General features: G+C 42.1%; 2 non-coding genes across 2 annotated transcripts; both read left to right on the top strand.

Annotated features, from left to right (window-relative positions):
- Positions 1 to 1630: 1630 nt before the first annotated feature.
- Trnas-aga lies at positions 1631 to 1712 on the top strand. The gene has a single exon. It is a non-coding gene; the product is annotated as a tRNA-Ser (tRNA).
- A 9843-nt stretch (positions 1713 to 11555) lies between these two features.
- On the top strand, positions 11556 to 11637 carry Trnas-aga. The gene has a single exon. It is a non-coding gene; the product is annotated as a tRNA-Ser (tRNA).
- The last annotated feature ends 5768 nt before the right edge of the window (positions 11638 to 17405 follow it).

The following is a 17405-nucleotide window of genomic DNA, read 5'->3' as shown; positions in this document are numbered from 1 at the left end:
TATAGTGGCAGCTTCTTGATTTTTTCAGATTTTTCTGTTGCCTAGTTTCTGAGAATGGGTCCGTTAAAGGAATGATCAATTTCGATCCCTCGCACTCCCCACCTTTCCAACAAATGTCAAAGTTAAGACCGGCTTCAGAAAGTACTAACCACGACCTTTCATTTGGTACCCCATATGACTATATTTGGTGAAAAAAAATGTACACCCCCTTTTGCATGTATGGAGACCCCCATTAAATTTGTCATAGAATGATGTAACTAACTGTATGCGTGAGCGTCCACAGTTCCCAGCTTTCCACCAGATTTGGTGTCAATCGCTATAACCGTTTCTGAGAAAAGTGCGTGTGACAGACGGACTGACAGACAGCAAACGGATTTTAATAAGGTTTTGTTTTACACGAAACCCTAAAAATTACCCTCTTAAGCTAAAAATACATCATTGGAGTGCGTGTTGGAAACTGAAACGAATATGAACAAATCTCACACGACTTTCAATGAGGACTAGTCCTCCCATCCAAGCAGTTCACCTAGCATCAAGCAAGCAAGTCAAAGCTAACGCCTAAGTTAGTGAGATTTCGTCACACCCCAAACGAGGAAAAGATGCCAAAAACATGGGTCCCTTAGCGCACACTACATTTAACAGATATTACCAAAAAGTTAAGGACGGCTTTCAAACAAGATTAACACGTTCATTATCTCAAATCTAAAATCGATATGGGGTTCAACAAATCGTAGAATAATTGCGAGATAACCGTCTTCAATGGTATGGAGATGTAATTCAGGCTCAGAGAACTCACTTACACAAATTGTTTTGACCATCGAACAAAGATGGCTAGATACGCTGGATGGTGATTTGAGAACCTCTCGACTCCAACCAAACAAGGCCTTCAACCGAGCAAAATAGCACAACTAATCCAAGTGAACCGACTCCGCTTCTGAACGGAACAAAAACTGAGGAAGAAGGATACCCTTAATATTAATATTGAATTTACTATAGCGATTATTACCCCCGTGATTGACTTTGGTCTCACCAAACTAATGGAACTCCATTATTCTTTACAGGCCCCATGGTACCTGACGAATTCATACATCTATCTATGAAGACTTAAAAATTCCAGCTTCCCGATATGAAATTGCTAATTTAATAGATAGCTGTAAAGTAAAAATAATAAATGATCCTAACCTTTGAAAAGAATAGCGTTCCATTACATTGGTTAGGGGTGTTTATGTCTAGTTCTTAGGATTAAAAAACTTACGAACTCTTTACGTTACAAAAGATAAAATAATAAATGATACAATGACAAGCTGACCAGAAAAACGTATAAATAGTCATTGAGTCCATGATATGCCTCGAAATAATGTTAGCACTTCCACCATGGTCAATATAGTACACAGAGTCCTGGCTGTCCCGAGTTATGGGTTGCGATACTTGGTACCGGACTGTGCAACCCAGTCCGGAAAATTCGGCCCTTAGAAAAAAAGTCCAAAATCGGTCAAGATAAAATGAAGTCTTGAACTTCAAGCTAATAAAGGCCTCAGTAAAATGGATCAAATGTTTTGCTGAGGTCTTTAGTAACACTGGTAACTGTCTTACCATGTCTGGAACAATGGAACATTGAGGACCACCCGGAGCAGTCGTGGCCGAGCGGTTAAGGCGTCTGACTAGAAATCAGATTCCCTCTGGGAGCGTAGGTTCGAATCCTACCGACTGCGGTGAATAGTAGTTCAACACTATATTTTGCCAAATCAAAGCTGTACATTATATATCTAGACACATAGAAATAAGCAGGTTTATACTATTTTAAACAATAGACAGCCATACTTAGATATGTCTTATCATTTCCGTCCCGAAACAGCGAAATGTTATTGTACATATGTGGGATTAATTATAGTCGCAATTTCTTATCGAGATTGGCGTGATTATCATGAAGTGATACAAAAGGGGTGCCAACCATCACCATCAAAAATTTCACGGTTACATACCAAAAGCCATAAACGATTGCTGATATTATTCTCTAATTGTCACTGCCGCTGAACCAATAAAAATGCAATCACCTGAAAGGATAATAACAGCAAATATTATACAAATAGCCATTTAAACTAGTAACAAACATACAATCAGTACCTGTAACAACTCATGTAGATTATACAATACAATTATTATTATGCTGTTAAGGGGAAGTCGCACTGCGTCCTTAAAGAACAATTGTGCCTTTTTTGCTGGTTATAGTGTACCTTTTAATCATAATATCTCAAGGAGGTCTATAACTGTTAGAAATTTTAGTATGTCCTCCCAGACGCTTCGTCCTACCTTGCACAAATGCGGGACACTGTCCCGGAACGTGTATACAGATTTCATCACACTGCCTGTAGATATCCTTAGCTTCCCTGGGTGATACTTCTACCTAATCTTTGGAGTTTATGTAACTAACCCTGGCTTGTGTTCAGTTCTTTCTGCCCAGATTAGCGCCCCATAAGTAATCATTGGTGTTACTATTACAGTGTATATCTAAAGTAGTATCTTCGGTCTGCAACCCCATTTTTTCCTACTATGGACCTAGAAGTTATCAGAGTGCTCGTAGCTTTCCGGTAAGTGTTTCCAGTCCAGCGTCATTCCCAAATATTTGACCTCTGTTTCTCGTTTCATCTCCGTGTCCTGTAACCTTATGGCTCTCAGGTGATCAAGCTTTTGTCTCCTAGAGAATGGTACTATGGTGGTTTTGGCTAGATTGATCCCTAGTCCCACCTTCCTGCACGAGGGTATGCTCATATTTACCCCTACAGATTAAAACAATGTCGTCCACGTAACCCTGGTCCTGTATTCCAGTATTTGATAGCACGTTCAGGAGTTTGTCCACAACCATACTCCATATAAGCGGCGATAGTACCACGCCCTGTGGACAACCTTGAGTCGTATTCATGACAATAGAATTTTATTTACCTACGGTAGTTTTATTTACCTACTCTCTTCATTGCGGGTCGGGGTATCTTGTATCTCTGTGTGCGATGTATTGTTGAATGCTCCTTCAATATCCAAAAACGCACACAATGCTATTTTTTTGCTTCTATGGCATCCCGTACATCCGTCAACTCATACAGAGCAGTTTCAGTAAACCGTCTTGCCCGGTAAGTGTGTTGACACTGATATAGGAGATTACGCTTTAGAACGTTAGTTCTAATATAGCTATCTATGACCTTCTCCACCGTTTTGAGTATGAACGATGTTAGGCTAATTGGTCTCAAAAATTTACCCGCATTCGAAATAAAGACCACTTTTGTCCGTCTCCATGCCCTTGGTATATATGCTGATTTCTATGCCTCCATGGAATCGTGAATTAAAAATTCCCACTGCCCACCTTTCGATCCCTTCACAGAATTCCCTGAAGCTGTTCCGTTTTGCTTCCCTTATCGCGTTGCTATACGCAGCCAGTGCATTTTTGTACCTCGGTGAGTCCCCGGTTTGTTTTACCCGGTTGAAGAATTTTTGCACCTCTGCTCTCATTCTGGCCAGGTTTCTGTTTCGCCATGATTCTTCCCTTGATGACTTAACTGTCTTAGGTGGCTTCATATGACGACTAAGTTGAGGTTTTTCACCACTGATTCTAGTTCCAGTTTGCTCCTGATGTCACCGCCCCTTGGAGGTAGGTCATGTTGTTGCTCAGGTGCGTTCCATAGGCTTCATAATCCATTGTTCTGGGATTCCTTATTATTCTTTTTATTTCGGAATTGCCCTCAATGTCGTGATTATTCTGTGATTAGACATGGAGGGGTCATGCGACACCCTCCAATTCCCGACCAGTCCCTTCATTAGAGTCTAGTGTCTAGTGGTGGTAACAAATATTGGAGTGTTCCCTATGTTATATAGTTCTAATTTATTGCTAAGAATAAGTTCAAGAAAGTACTCACCTTTTCGATTGGTGTAGCTGCTTCCCCAGACTTCGTGATGGGCGTTGGCATCGCAGCTGAGGAGAAGTGGTAACGCCCTCTTCTCACAGTACTTCACCAGTTTAACGACTTGTTCCGGTGGAACCCAGATGTCATCTCCTGGGAAGTATCCCGATGTCACGACTGCCTCTCGAGTGCCCCATGCATGCTTCCTCCTTGCAGACCGCGAATCTGCCCCCGGTACAGCCAGGGCTCCTGAGCCAGCTATTCATATGTTCTCCTTGGAACTTGCCATTGCAATTACCGCAGATGCAGCTTTCGCATGATGGAGGTTTACCTGGGCTATCTTAGTGCTGGCCATTGACTCCATTATCATTTGAAGCTCTTCTCCACTGTCAGAGTGTCGCCAAGCGCTATGTCAGGCTTGCCTGCGCGTTGCTATCCACCCTAAAACGTGCACATGCACAGGTATGTTGCCAAATCGATAGTTGATATGGCAACTCCGACGTTTGATTGCCTCCAGGGATCGGTCATCTACCCCGATCGTGGGAGGTCTACCCTTGCCCTTCATCTTGCTTCTGAATACTCTCCATAATCGCGTATGGAGATACTCATTTTGAGCGATTAGGAGTTCCAAGAGATCTTCTGTCTCTATTGTCGCGGCTTTCGGGAGAAAAACTGTTACCATATGAGCTCCTGCTATATCATCCCCAGCACATATTGACAGTTCTGCTCGTCCCAACCTGGCAATTTAGGAACGATGGTCGTAAGCCATTCTGCAATATCTTGCGTCGCGCAGTCTATCAGTATATGACCTGGTCGAAAGCTTATCCCGAGGAACACAAGTTTCGCAGTGCATCCCTTGCACATTTGCCTGACAACAAGATCTTCGATGGTTTCTTGCTCCTCACGAGTGAGTATTTGCTTGAGAAACATTTTTGACAGTATGGCCAATTGAATGGCCATGACCACACTAGCGCAGCTAATGGTGGACTTCCAGCCTTCACCCTTGACCTGCCCGGGCTCCTTCCCTCTTGGGTTCAGGTTTTTATTTTTTGGGAGCATTCATGCTCGCTAATCTGTGCTGCTCCCCGCTTTCTTGGCTCCGGGAAAGATGGCTTAGGTCTATCCTGAGCCTTCTTGAGGACCTCTTTTGGTTTCAGGTCTTCCTTCAGGTAACCCAGGTACCATTTAGCACTTGCGCCACTGAGACCTGTCTCCTTCTTGACGTCTGATATATTTATCTCAGACGTGCTTTTGCATGTCCTTGCTTTTTGAGTAGTGGTATTTGTTGGTTGTTGTCCTAGCAGTATACCAATGTTGACATTGGATCCACTGCTTGACGTCCCAACTTCTCCTTTCTTGGGTGTAATCACATGGCTCACAGTATTTCGGTACGTGGTCCCGCTTGCTTGGCTGTAGTTTTTTTTTTTTTTATTTTAATACGGGTACTCATTTGATTCCCACGAGTATGGGGTTAGGAGGTCCGCCGTGTCACAGCCCCCCGTAGCACGGTAAGGTCTACCTTACTCACTGAGGAGACCAACATCAGTGAGTACTCAAACCACCGAAGACGCTGTTGCTAGCCAGAGTGTATCTTTCCAGGTTGGGCGAAAGGCCCTTAATGTTCACGCGCAGAGGAGGAAATTCCTTGCAGTATATCATCTGAGGTCGAGCAATGTCAGACGAAGTAACTTTCATAGGGGCCAATTGAGATTTTGGCTAAAGAGATGCAAAGATTGCGCAGTTATACCGTACGTGGTGACCACAATGCCGAAGAGCGACGATGGGAGGAGAAAACGCGAACAATCTGGGAAAGGCAGTAACTTTGGGATAATTCTCACTAACGGACGTAGACACACAGGCTAATTTCAAATGTCCAGCTTTGGATTAAGCGCAGCCATGACGAAATTATCACTAGCCGCAATTTCTGACCACGCACTGTGGAAACTATCGTTATTTGCATCGTTTCGGACATGCCGATACCCCCTTCTGTTCTTTATGACGACCCGGAGCACGTTCTCTTTGTGTGCTCGAGATTTGTAAGTAAGAGGGATCAACTAGACTGAGGAGACTCTTACAAGTGAAGCGATCAGTCGAATGCTCGAATCCCAAGAAGTATTCAGGAGGAGCTTCAAAAGTTAGGACACTTTATTTTAACCTTCAAAGTTGGGAGGCAGAGACGGAACAATTCTCACCGTACTAGGTCGGTACGGCTTTAACCAGCCCTCGATGTAATGTCTATAGACAATTTGTGTGGACCAACTTTTTCAAATGTTTTGTTTGAGTAGTTTCTGATAACGGGTCCTAGAAATAGTTCACTCCTTCCCTTTGCAACCAATGTCAAATCTAATATCTGCTACTGTACTAACCGATACCTTTCATTTGATACATTTGGTGATACATGACTATATTCGGTGGAAAAAAAATTCTATTCCCCTTTCCATGTGGGGGGACCTTAGAACGATGTAGCTCATTGCATGCGAGGGGGGTCACAGTGTCCACCTTTCCACCAAATTTGGTATCAATACGTATAACTGTTTCAGAGGAAGGCGGTGTGATAGACAGACGGAAAGGGGAAAAATAGCTCTCGGATGTTTCCCCAGCATTCCAAGGGAATCCACCCAGTAACCGCAGACAAAGGAAGGATCTTTCCCCGCATAGTGAAAATTACAAAAGTTTGCATTGATCCAAAAACCAGGTATTCCGATAGGCGAGCCAATATCCTTTAAGATAGATCTATCTGGGTTCAAACTAAGGGTTGAAGACGTACGATGTAATGGTTGGAGTTCCACAGGGGTCTGTTCTGGGCCCTCTGCTATAAAACATAATGTATGATGTTCTCATCGACGGATTCGCATCATCACGACGAAGTAGAGATCTATGCGAGCGAGACCACCTGCACCATAAAGTTTTGGCTTGAAGACTTCGCGCTGAAGTCTGCCGAACACAAAACGGAGTCAGTACTGTTTACAAAGCTGCGAAAATAGAAAACTGTTCAGATTTGCATTGGTGCACACAATGTTCACTCTCAGCCTTCACTAAACTACTTGAGAGTAACTTTCAATTCGAAACTGCGTTTTATTCCCAATTTAAAGCTCAGTGGGCAAAAACCAGCGACAATCACAAGAATGCTTCCAAATATAGGTGACGCAGAACACAGCCGACGAGTACTTTTATCTCAAATTGTTAACTCTGTTCTTTTATATTCGTGTTTACATCAGCGATAAAAATATGAGGAGTTGCCAGATCTCCCATCAGGCGCTACCCCAGGCGCAGATAGGGACCTACCTATTGATTTGTAAATATGTGCCCATGCACTTTCTTTTCTGTTTGTGCATGGGCTGGTGTTTGCCCATCTCCGGTCGTCAATATCCCTCGACTGCCTTGTTGGTAGACGTAGCATATAAGGTTACAAGCGATTTGTATTTGGAGAAGAAGGGAAGTACCACCTTACCGAGAACACCGGTAACAAGGCCAAACAGAGACGAACTGAAGCCATATCGTTGGACGACAAAAACGGTTATAACACTCACCGCGTATCTTCAATGGGCTCGACACAAAAGGTGCTTCATGCCCAAGAAAAAGGCCCATTCAAAAGAAGCTCATCAACTCTGAGACCTCCACCAATGTCAAAGATGGTAAAAGATAAGGTACGGGTAGGTCAATAAACGCCAAAGGTCAAGGAGCGCATAAGCGTACTGACAATTCCGAAAACCAGCACTAATAGTTCAGAAGTGGCAAAGCATACAGCCAATATATGAAAGTTGGCCAGCATTGCGAAGCCCAAGATGGACGAAATGGATGGAATAAAGTTGCCAACAAAAAAGCGAAAAGAAAAGCAAGAGTCGATTGTTATCTTCAGTAAGGGCAATCTGCCCTATGTGGATATACTCAAAAAGGTCAAATCTGACCCCGACCTAAAAGATTTGAGCGGAATTGTGAACAGAATCCGAAGAATTCAAAATAGGGATCTCAGGTTCGAACCGAAAATATCCAGCGTAGACAAAACTGAGGACTTCCGCACTCAAGTTGAGGAGAATTCCACAGTGCGTGCCCAAAAACATGAAATTTACACTCAATGTAAGGATCTTGATGAAGTGACATCGAAAGGAGAAATTCGTACTGCCTTGAAGGAGCAATTCCAGTTGGAAGGACTTGCAGAAGAGTCTGTTGTGAGTTTAAGAAAAGCCTATGACGGTACTCAAGCTGCTACAATACGAGTACCAGCGAAGTTAGCGCTGAAATTGTTAGCGGCCGGAAAAGTTCGGATTGGATGGGTAGTCTACCGTTTAAGAGAAGAGATTTCGCTAAACAGGTGTTGTAAATGCCTCGTGTTTCGGTACTCGGCAAAGGCATGCACCAGGGGAATTAATCGATCCGATCAATACAGAAGGTGTGGAGAGAAGGGCCATATTGCCAAAGAGTGCAAAAGGAACCTCAAATGCCTATTATTCGAGGTGAAAGAGGGGCAGAATAACCGGCATATTGCCAGCATTGGTAAATGTCCGAAGGCACTCACTGCAATGAGAAATTGAGGTTTATTCAAATAAATCTGGATCATTGCAGGGTGGCTCAGGATTTACTGAGCAGACCACGTTCGAATCTGAGGTGGAAATTGCTATCATGAGTGAGCCGTATAAAAACCGTCATGGTGGCATATGGGTCACAAATTCGACTGGTGGAGCGGCGATATGGGTTTGCGGTCAACAGGCCATACAATGTACTGCAAGTAAGGCAGCCAGTCGCTTTGTGTGGGCGAAAATAAGTGCTATATACACAGCCGCTACGGCAATTCCGCAAGTCACCATAGACGAACTGCTGGAAGTCTGCAGTAGAATGGGAGACAACAAAACCCTGGCCAGGATGAAGTACCCAATAAGGCCTTTAAGCTTGCCGTGAAATCTAGACCGGGCTGATAACTGAGTTGTTTGACGCGTGCATATCCAAGGGAATATTTCGAGCGGCAATGAAATGGCAGAAGTTGATACTTGTGTCTAAGCCTTGTAAACCTCCAGGTGATCCATCCTCGTACAGACCCCTATGTCTTCTGGACACTGTGGAGAAAATATTAGAGTGGGTATTCTATAATAGATTACTTCCAGTTGTTGAGAGCCAAGGAGACCTTCCAGATCGGCAGTATGGGTTCCATTTAGTCAGATCAACCATTGATGCCATCAAATTGGCTTGGGTGGAGATGCAATTCACGGAAAGAGTAGTACCAGCAAATATTGTGTGGTAATAAACCTGGACGAGAAAAATTTAATACGGAAATCCCTAGCTAAGATTGGTATTCCCGCCTATCTCGCTGGTATTGTCGATAGTTATTAGCTGAAAGGAAGCTCTGGTAAGACACCGATGACGGACCCCAGGAGTAGGTTGTTTGGGCGGGTGTCCCGCAGGGCTCCATATTGGGTCACTATTGTGAAACATCATGTACAACGATTTACTTAATCTTCCCCTTTCGGAGGAAGCCACGATGGTGGGTTACGCTGGTTGTTATCGCATCTCGAAGAAGCGGGGTTATACTGACGCGAGGCAATCAGTGCTAGTAAGGGTTATTTAGAGAACTCTGTGAAGCCAACCTCTCTTTTATGGCAGTCGAAGAACGCTTAGAGGAAGAGACCCGTAAAGCGATGGCAAGAGCTTCAGGAACGCTCGGGAAAGGGCCGGCAGACTCACAGGCTCAACCCTACCATCAAGGAATGGTTAACTATAATATTATACACAGTTTCTCACGGGCCACGAAGTACCTGCACAGATTTATACTGGACACCTCACCCGACTGTCCAAATTGTGATGGAGTCTTAGAGAACCCGAAGCATGTTTTCTTCCACTGTCCAGAATTTATGGTAGAAAATAGGAATCTAGAGGAAACTCTAGGTGAGGTGTTGGTACCAGAAAATCGGGTGCGTCGACAAATGAGGCAATACTCTAATATTCTTATAAAGGAAATACACAAAACCTAATTCTATAGATCATACACATCCAGTATCCCATAAAATAACACATTCTTAGGAAGATATCAAGAAATTGTTTCATGCAAAAGACCCGCACGAGCCATACCCAAGATTCGCCGTTTGCATTAACAAAAATTAAGACAAAGCAATTTTTAAATTTTGAATAGAAGCCAATTATTCCTCGAATGAGCCACTAATAATTTCGTTAGTCAAATGCATTTTATCATCAAATTCTGAACTAAAAATAAATCATTTAATTTCCGATTGGCACCGCGATTTCGGAAACATCACAGCGGAATTCGTGGAGCGCCAGACTATTCCAAGTCACCAGACTCTCTATTATGAAACCTCGAAAATAAAAAAGATACGAGTCAGCGTTTGCGTAGTTCTTCCCAAGTGGGTGTGTCATATCACACCTGAGCATGCTAGTTCCTACAATCTAGATCTAGATCAGGTGTCGGTGGAAACGTTGGATATAAATTCACGAGTGAGTTAATTGATAATGAATCATGTTGCGGCAACTGTGATAATTTCCCCCAATTATCAATGTAAACGAAACGTTGGACTTGTTTGCTCAAAAGCGCATGTGGGGACGTTATCTCGTACCATGGGACCGAAATTTCATCAAAAGTAGTCTAGAATGCATAATACTTGTTTGAAAGTTGACAAATTCGTTTAAAGCGTAATTAATACGAAACCAATTAATCGCAAGAGACGCATGATAAGCTGGTGATGTAAGGATGACGTGAAAGCTAGAAATGCAAATTTTCTTGTTTTTCCTGCCGACCTACATTTTCAGCAGACAGATAAACGAGTATGTAATTACCAGCTCTGGAATCAGCGTAAGTGATAAGCTGGTGCTGTTGCCCTTTCGGTTATGAGCTAAATCGCTTGATAATCAATATCTGAGTCTTAAGGGGACCAGGTTATCGAAATGTCGATGCAGCTAATTGATTGACTCCTATATAAAAAGCGAAATTATTGATATTGAGATAGCTTTCACAACCATTTGATATCATACTCATTGATAAAGGTAAATTTCTCCTTTTCGGAATAAAATTCAGTACATTCAAGAGAATAAAACTAAAGAAATTTTACAAACGACGTCAAGATACAAGTACAATTCGAAAAATACATATAGACATGCAATACATGTTCGTTTCCAGAGATTGGCCATAAATGCAATATCTTTACGTTTGCACCTAAATCTACCTCGTCAGATATAACCAGAAAGAATTAGTTCACCTTGTCTAGACACTTTTCTCATCTCTGATCATAAAAAATAATAAAGATCTCCCATGAACTTCGATTTTCCTTGTTATCTTGTACAAAAAAGATACTCAATGAATCGAAAGTGAAAACACTCACTAAAGAAATCTTTTCTTAGTGGGTAAACAACGTCAAAACTTTATTTTCGTTATCACTGAGTGTGTTGTTTAGGAGAATTTTGATTTTTTACTTCAAGGTGACATCATTTTGAAGTGCCAATTTTTGGAACGTGCAAAATGTTAGATAAAATTAGAAGGCAGCTTGTACCGAGTGTATGCCACATATTGTGTTCTATTTTTTAGATGACCTTCGAATCAGGGATTATCTGTGATTACATAATTTCATTACTTTAAGGCCAATGTTGATATACAAGTAAGATTTTTCTTTTTTTATTTGAGATTGAAGAGAAATCGCAGAAACGTTCACATGAGGGTTAAATGTGGCAGTCGTGGCCGAGCGGTTAAGGCGTCTGACTAGAAATCAGATTCCCTCTGGGAGCGTAGGTTCGAATCCTACCGACTGCGAGGATCATTTCTTTTTATTACTATGGAATAGCAATGATTACTTAAAATGATTTTATAATTTTGCACACACATTGTAATATGTTACTTAAAAATTCATCAATGAGTTTAACTGTGCTCAGTAAGTGACCAAAACGTAATAGGAACTCCTTTTTAGGGTTTTTTGATTGAATGTCTGTCTGCCTGCCTGTCACACCCGATTTACCCCAAAACTGCTGAACTGATTGTTTCGAAATTTGGTGTGAACATGTGGTCTGTATGTCCCTTTTCACGCAGAGAATGACACTATTTTGTGATGAGTTTCAAGCAGGGTGAACCTCTTTTCACAGAATATGGTCATGTGAGGAACAAAATGAAAGGCCTGGATTAGTGTTTTTGCAACTGATCTTATTTCTGACCTTAACTGAAAGATAGGGGAGTGAGGGCTCAAAATTTGTACCCCAAAAAGTGAAATAGGTCTCGTTCTCAGAACCTACCCAACCGAAATATCTGAAAAAAAACAATGATGCATCTCTTCAAAATCTAGGCCGCAAAATACATCCCGTTCCAATATCTCCACAAATAAAGTTAATAATATACTAGTATATTGCCATATTTTGAAAATTTACCCGAAAACTCTTAAGGGGGATTTTTATCTGATAACCCTTAAGGAGGGTTTTTATCCTAGAGGTAACATACAAGCAGACCAAGCATAGGCGCTAGTTCAGGCGATAATATACGACATAACTCTGGAAAGTTTGAACGCAATCCAACTATTATTAACAAAGTTATTGGAAGTCAAATTGTACATTTCATGGAAATTTATTGCATTCTGGGACGTGTATGACGTCATCATCATACGTATAAAGTGAACTTATATGAAAGGCGGGGTCCATGGAGACACTTTGGATTTTCTTTTTTAGATTTTCTTAGTTATTTGAATATCAGTACCAATTACTGGAGACAGGCAGGCGAGTAGTGTTCAATAAGGTGTATGTATGTATGCTTTCGTGCGCAGAGTGCGTGGATATGCGTTAGATCAAATTTGTGCGCAGTATTTATGTCTTTAATTTGTGTGTTTATGTTCATATTTTGTTTGATAATGTATGACGGCCTTTTTTGCATTTTTCGTTATGTACGATGGATATAGAGTTGCTCACATAAGATGAACACGAAACCTTTATACCTGAAGCGCCGAGCTTCCCGTATTCCCAGTGTACACAGTCTAGACAACATCATGTCCACCGTATTTGAATTGGGTGACGTCACTTAGGTAGCGACTATAAAGTAGTCCGTTTCGGTTTGAAAATCGTTCCGAATATTTTATAGAGAAGTGTGAAAATTTGTGGTTTTAATTTTTCTATCAATCGTGTTTGGCTGGTTTGACGATGAATGTAAGCTAGCTACGGAACAGAAGAATGCTACATACCGTGTAATGTTATATTCTCAAAGAACGCGGGCACGCGGAGAGACTTATCACGAACTCTGTCGAGCGGAGAAGCGACTTCATAGACGGAAAAAGGAACCCTGGGAGAACCAACAAGTCTGTGAACTCGAAAGGTACAGGGAGAAACCACACCAGGCACAAAGAGCGGAAGTTTTACCAACAAGTCACTAGGATGAAGCCCTACACACCCCGATGCTCATCCTGCCGAGACAAAGAGGGAGATCTGATTTCCGACAGAATGAGCATATTGGAGCGATGAGTTGAGTATTTTGATGAACTGCTCAACAACCAAAATATCGGCGAGTTAGAGGTCCCGCCAACTGAAGACGACGGAGAAATACTGCCACCACCAAGTATAGGAGAAACAGTCCGTGCAATTCATCGGCTTTAAAATCATAAGTCGCCAGGAGCCGATGAAATTACAGCCGAATTGGCTAGATATGGAGGCGACAAATTACACCAAATGTTGATGAACCACCACCTGATACTCAAAGTATGGGGCAGCGAATCAATGCTTGACGATTGGCAACGAGACATTATCTGTCTCATACATGAAAACGGGGATATCACGCAGCGCATCAATTATAGAGGTATCACGTTGCTGAGTACCATCTATAAGATATTCCCCTCTATCTTGTTAGGCCGGATAGCCCCATACGCTTAGAACACCATTGGCCCATACCAAAGAGGCTTCACTTCACGCAAATCAGCAACAGATCAGATTTTCTCTCTACGACAAGCAATGGAAAACTGTTGGAATATGGACATCAATTGCACCATTTATCATCGACTTTAAAGCCACATATGATAGCATAGTCAGAGCAAAACTGTATGCGGCCATGAGAGAATTCGGTATCCCGACAAAATGGATAAGACTTACTAGGCTGACTCTGGCCAATGTGCGAGGCCAGATATAAGCAGCAGGATCACTATCAAGACCGATCAACATCAACAACGGTCTTCGACAAGGGGATGCCCTATCATGCGTCCTCTTCAACTTGGCCCTGGAGGAAGTGATTCGCGATGCCAATGTAAATGCGAGAGCTACCATCCTCTTTAAGTCCACCTAACTACTAGACTACGCTAATGACGATGTTCAGTCTACCTGCATCCAGATCGAGCAGGTCTCGCGAGATCTTGGGCTGCACATTAATGAAGGCAAGACAATGTACATGGTGGCAACGATAGCGCCAAAACCAAAAGAATGAACAACATCAAATCGCACTGGTCAAACGAAAACAAGGAAGACGGGAGACTACAACTTTTAGACCGTTGAAAATTGAATATGACGATGAAATCCACACACGGTTGTTGGCAGCCAACAGAGCCCATTTCAGCTTAAGAAACTGTTCCGCTCGAAACGTCCCACCATAGGGTCAAAGCTCTTAATGTACAAGACTATGATCTTGCCAGTTCTTATGTATTCCTCAAAGGCTTGGATTCTTAGCAAAAAAACTACGAACTCTTAGCCGCGTTCGAGAGAAGAATCCTCCGAAGAATTTTTGGCTCCCCTATATGAGGATAGACAATTCCGTAGCCTACATAACGACGAAATCTATGAGCGATACCTTAACCGTCAGGTTGTGGTTAAATCCAGATCAATAGGTTGCCATGAGCGGGTTGCTTAATCCGTATGGATGAGGATGATCCCACCCGAAAAATCTATAACGGCAATATCAATGGCGTAGTGATATCGAATTGGTGGACCTCGGCGTAAAACCGGGATGTCTGGAGTTCCTTATTAAGGCAGGTCTAGATCGGACTCCGGTTGTTACGCCGTTGATAATGATGAATGTCGCTCGAAATTGTTAGGTTTTAACTATGATAATATAACTTTGACGTTAATAGTCATGAAATTTGGCACGTGTATGCAAGGTGTGTTCCTCCATGCTGTTGCAAACTCTTAGCCGCATTCGGGAGAAGAATCCTCGGAAGTATTTTTGCCCCCCTACATATGGATCGACGATTCCGTAGCCTACATAACGACGAAATCTATGAGCGATACCACGACCATCTTGTTGTGGATAAAATCCAGGTCAACAGGTTGCGGTGTGCGGATCACTTAATCCGTATGGATGAGGATGATCCAGCCCGGAAAGTCTATAAGGGCAATATCTATGGTAGAAATAGAAGACGAGACAGACCATGTCTGAGGTGGAGCGATGATGTAGGTCAGGACGCCAGACAGCTTTTAGGGATATCGAATTTGTGGACCTCGGCGCAAAATCGGAGTGTCTGAAGTTCCTTATTAAGGCAGGCCTAGACCGAATGCCGATTTTTGCGCCGTTAATGATGATGATTCTGCTCTATAAATATTAAATTTAACATTGGAATCTTATATTTGCTACTAGATTTGCTAATTAGAATTTGTGGGGACACTAATGTTACCCGGTGTCATCCTTGCCACTTCTCTCAGAAGCTTCAATTGCATGTTGCCACCAAGCTCTCTTGCGCGTCCAACTTCTTCCTGTTTCCGCATTGCTTGATGACTTATACGTTGTTCCATGTGATGCTATGTCTCTCTTCAATCATGTGCCATCCTATCATAGCACGGTTAAAGGACGACGTGGTTCCGAGTCAGTATTTACGGCAGCAGGGTAATGAAAACCACGAGGCGTTAGATGTTATTCAATTTTAAGATGAAATTTAAAAAAAATTGAAAAGGGCTAGACGTGTTCTTCAAAGATGGAGGCATAATTCATCAGACGCTACCTCGCCTTTACCTTGTGAGCCATGTGACCGAAAATCAGTAGGTATGTATTATTTTCTGCTTATATTATTCATCTTGCCTCCTTCTTGGGCGAAACCGTCTAGCCTTTGTTCTTCCATTGGGGGGACGAGGGGTCCGCGCCCAGTAAGTTCTTTTGCATTTAATGCGGCCCACCACGGGAAAAAAGGCAACTCAGAGTTCCCAATAAAAAACACTTAGACGTCTACAAATAGCAGAACGTACAATTTTTCGCTAAAAGGTATTTTTACGAAAAGGGAAATTCGGAAAATTGTAAATTCGAATAAAAGGATGCGTTGGTCTAGTGAGGATATTTCTTCTGCCATTTCTCTTTACTCTGCTGGACCACGAGTATACAGGCTCTTATAAAAGGGAAAAGTAGCACTGCTAGCAGAGTCGACACTAAAGAAAAGAAAAGAAAGGCTGCAAAGACAAAACTAAATCTTGAAATCGTGGATTCTGGTGGTGGTCAACGCTATCAGCCAATGCACAACTGTGTTATGAAATTGATACCCGCATTAACGATGGATGAAGTGGCGTTCCACAACTGGTGTTCTTTGTAATCGACGTATCAACGAACGTCTCAAATTTGAAATTTACCGCAATGTCGTCCATCCTGTTACTCTCTATGGTTCTCAGTGTTAGCCGACTGTAAAAGACAATGAACGACGTATTGCGGTAATGGAGACGAGGATGTTGCGTTGGACTAGTGACGTGACACGTTTTGATCAAATCCGACATGAGGATATCCGTGATCGTTATGGGGCGTCTTCGATGGTATGGTCACGCAATTCGCGCTAACGAGAATTCACTTGCCAAGATTAGTCTGAACATCGAAGTCGATGGTAAACGACCAAAAGGCAGGCCGAAACAACGGTGATTTGATGCGACGAAAAAATTAAAGATCATCTCTTCGCCGGTCTACCAGCAGTGCATGGACGCGTAGGCGAGACACTGGTACAGGGGTACATGAAATAAAGGTACAAAACCAAACATAAAAATAATCCTACACAAAACCTTCACATACCCATAGATAAGGTGATTCCTAGATTAAACAACAAACTACTTGTTATCAAGATTATAATAGACATGCAGCAAAAAATACTTATAAACTTGAGTCGCCTAGGGCACAAATAAAAACTTATAAATTTCCTGTAGACAGACTGCATATCAAATTTCACTTGTGCCAATAACTTACTTACAGATATTGCAAGAACAGAAGATTACAACCTTTGGAGAAAAATAATACCACAGAAAGGTCGTTGAAATGGGAATCTTGGGAAAAAGTAGGTGTGAGAAGATGGCTAATCCACGTTGATGCTTCAGATATATGTTATTTTGTTCTATTTAAAACTCCTTACTGTTAGCAAGATCGATTAATACATATTATGGTGTAATTGTAAAGGTTTTTAAGGAAAAAAAATTAAGAATGGCGGATCTATAGCTGTTTTCAATATTGCTCTTTTTGGGGAATGGTTTGCGGTGGACACGATAACTCGATGGCGTTTCATCCGAAGTCAGAATTTTAAAAAGTTGTTGTTAGTATATCGTATTATCTACTTGCTGAACGCAGGATTTGTCAAACTTCTAACTTTTCAAAAAATTACGACGATTTTA

Source organism: Hermetia illucens, chromosome 2 (assembly GCF_905115235.1).
Source record: "Hermetia illucens chromosome 2, iHerIll2.2.curated.20191125, whole genome shotgun sequence".
NCBI lineage: Eukaryota > Metazoa > Arthropoda > Insecta > Diptera > Stratiomyidae > Hermetia > Hermetia illucens.
The sequence above is the reverse complement of the archived record's forward strand: the minus strand, read 5'-3'. Positions and strand labels throughout refer to the sequence as shown.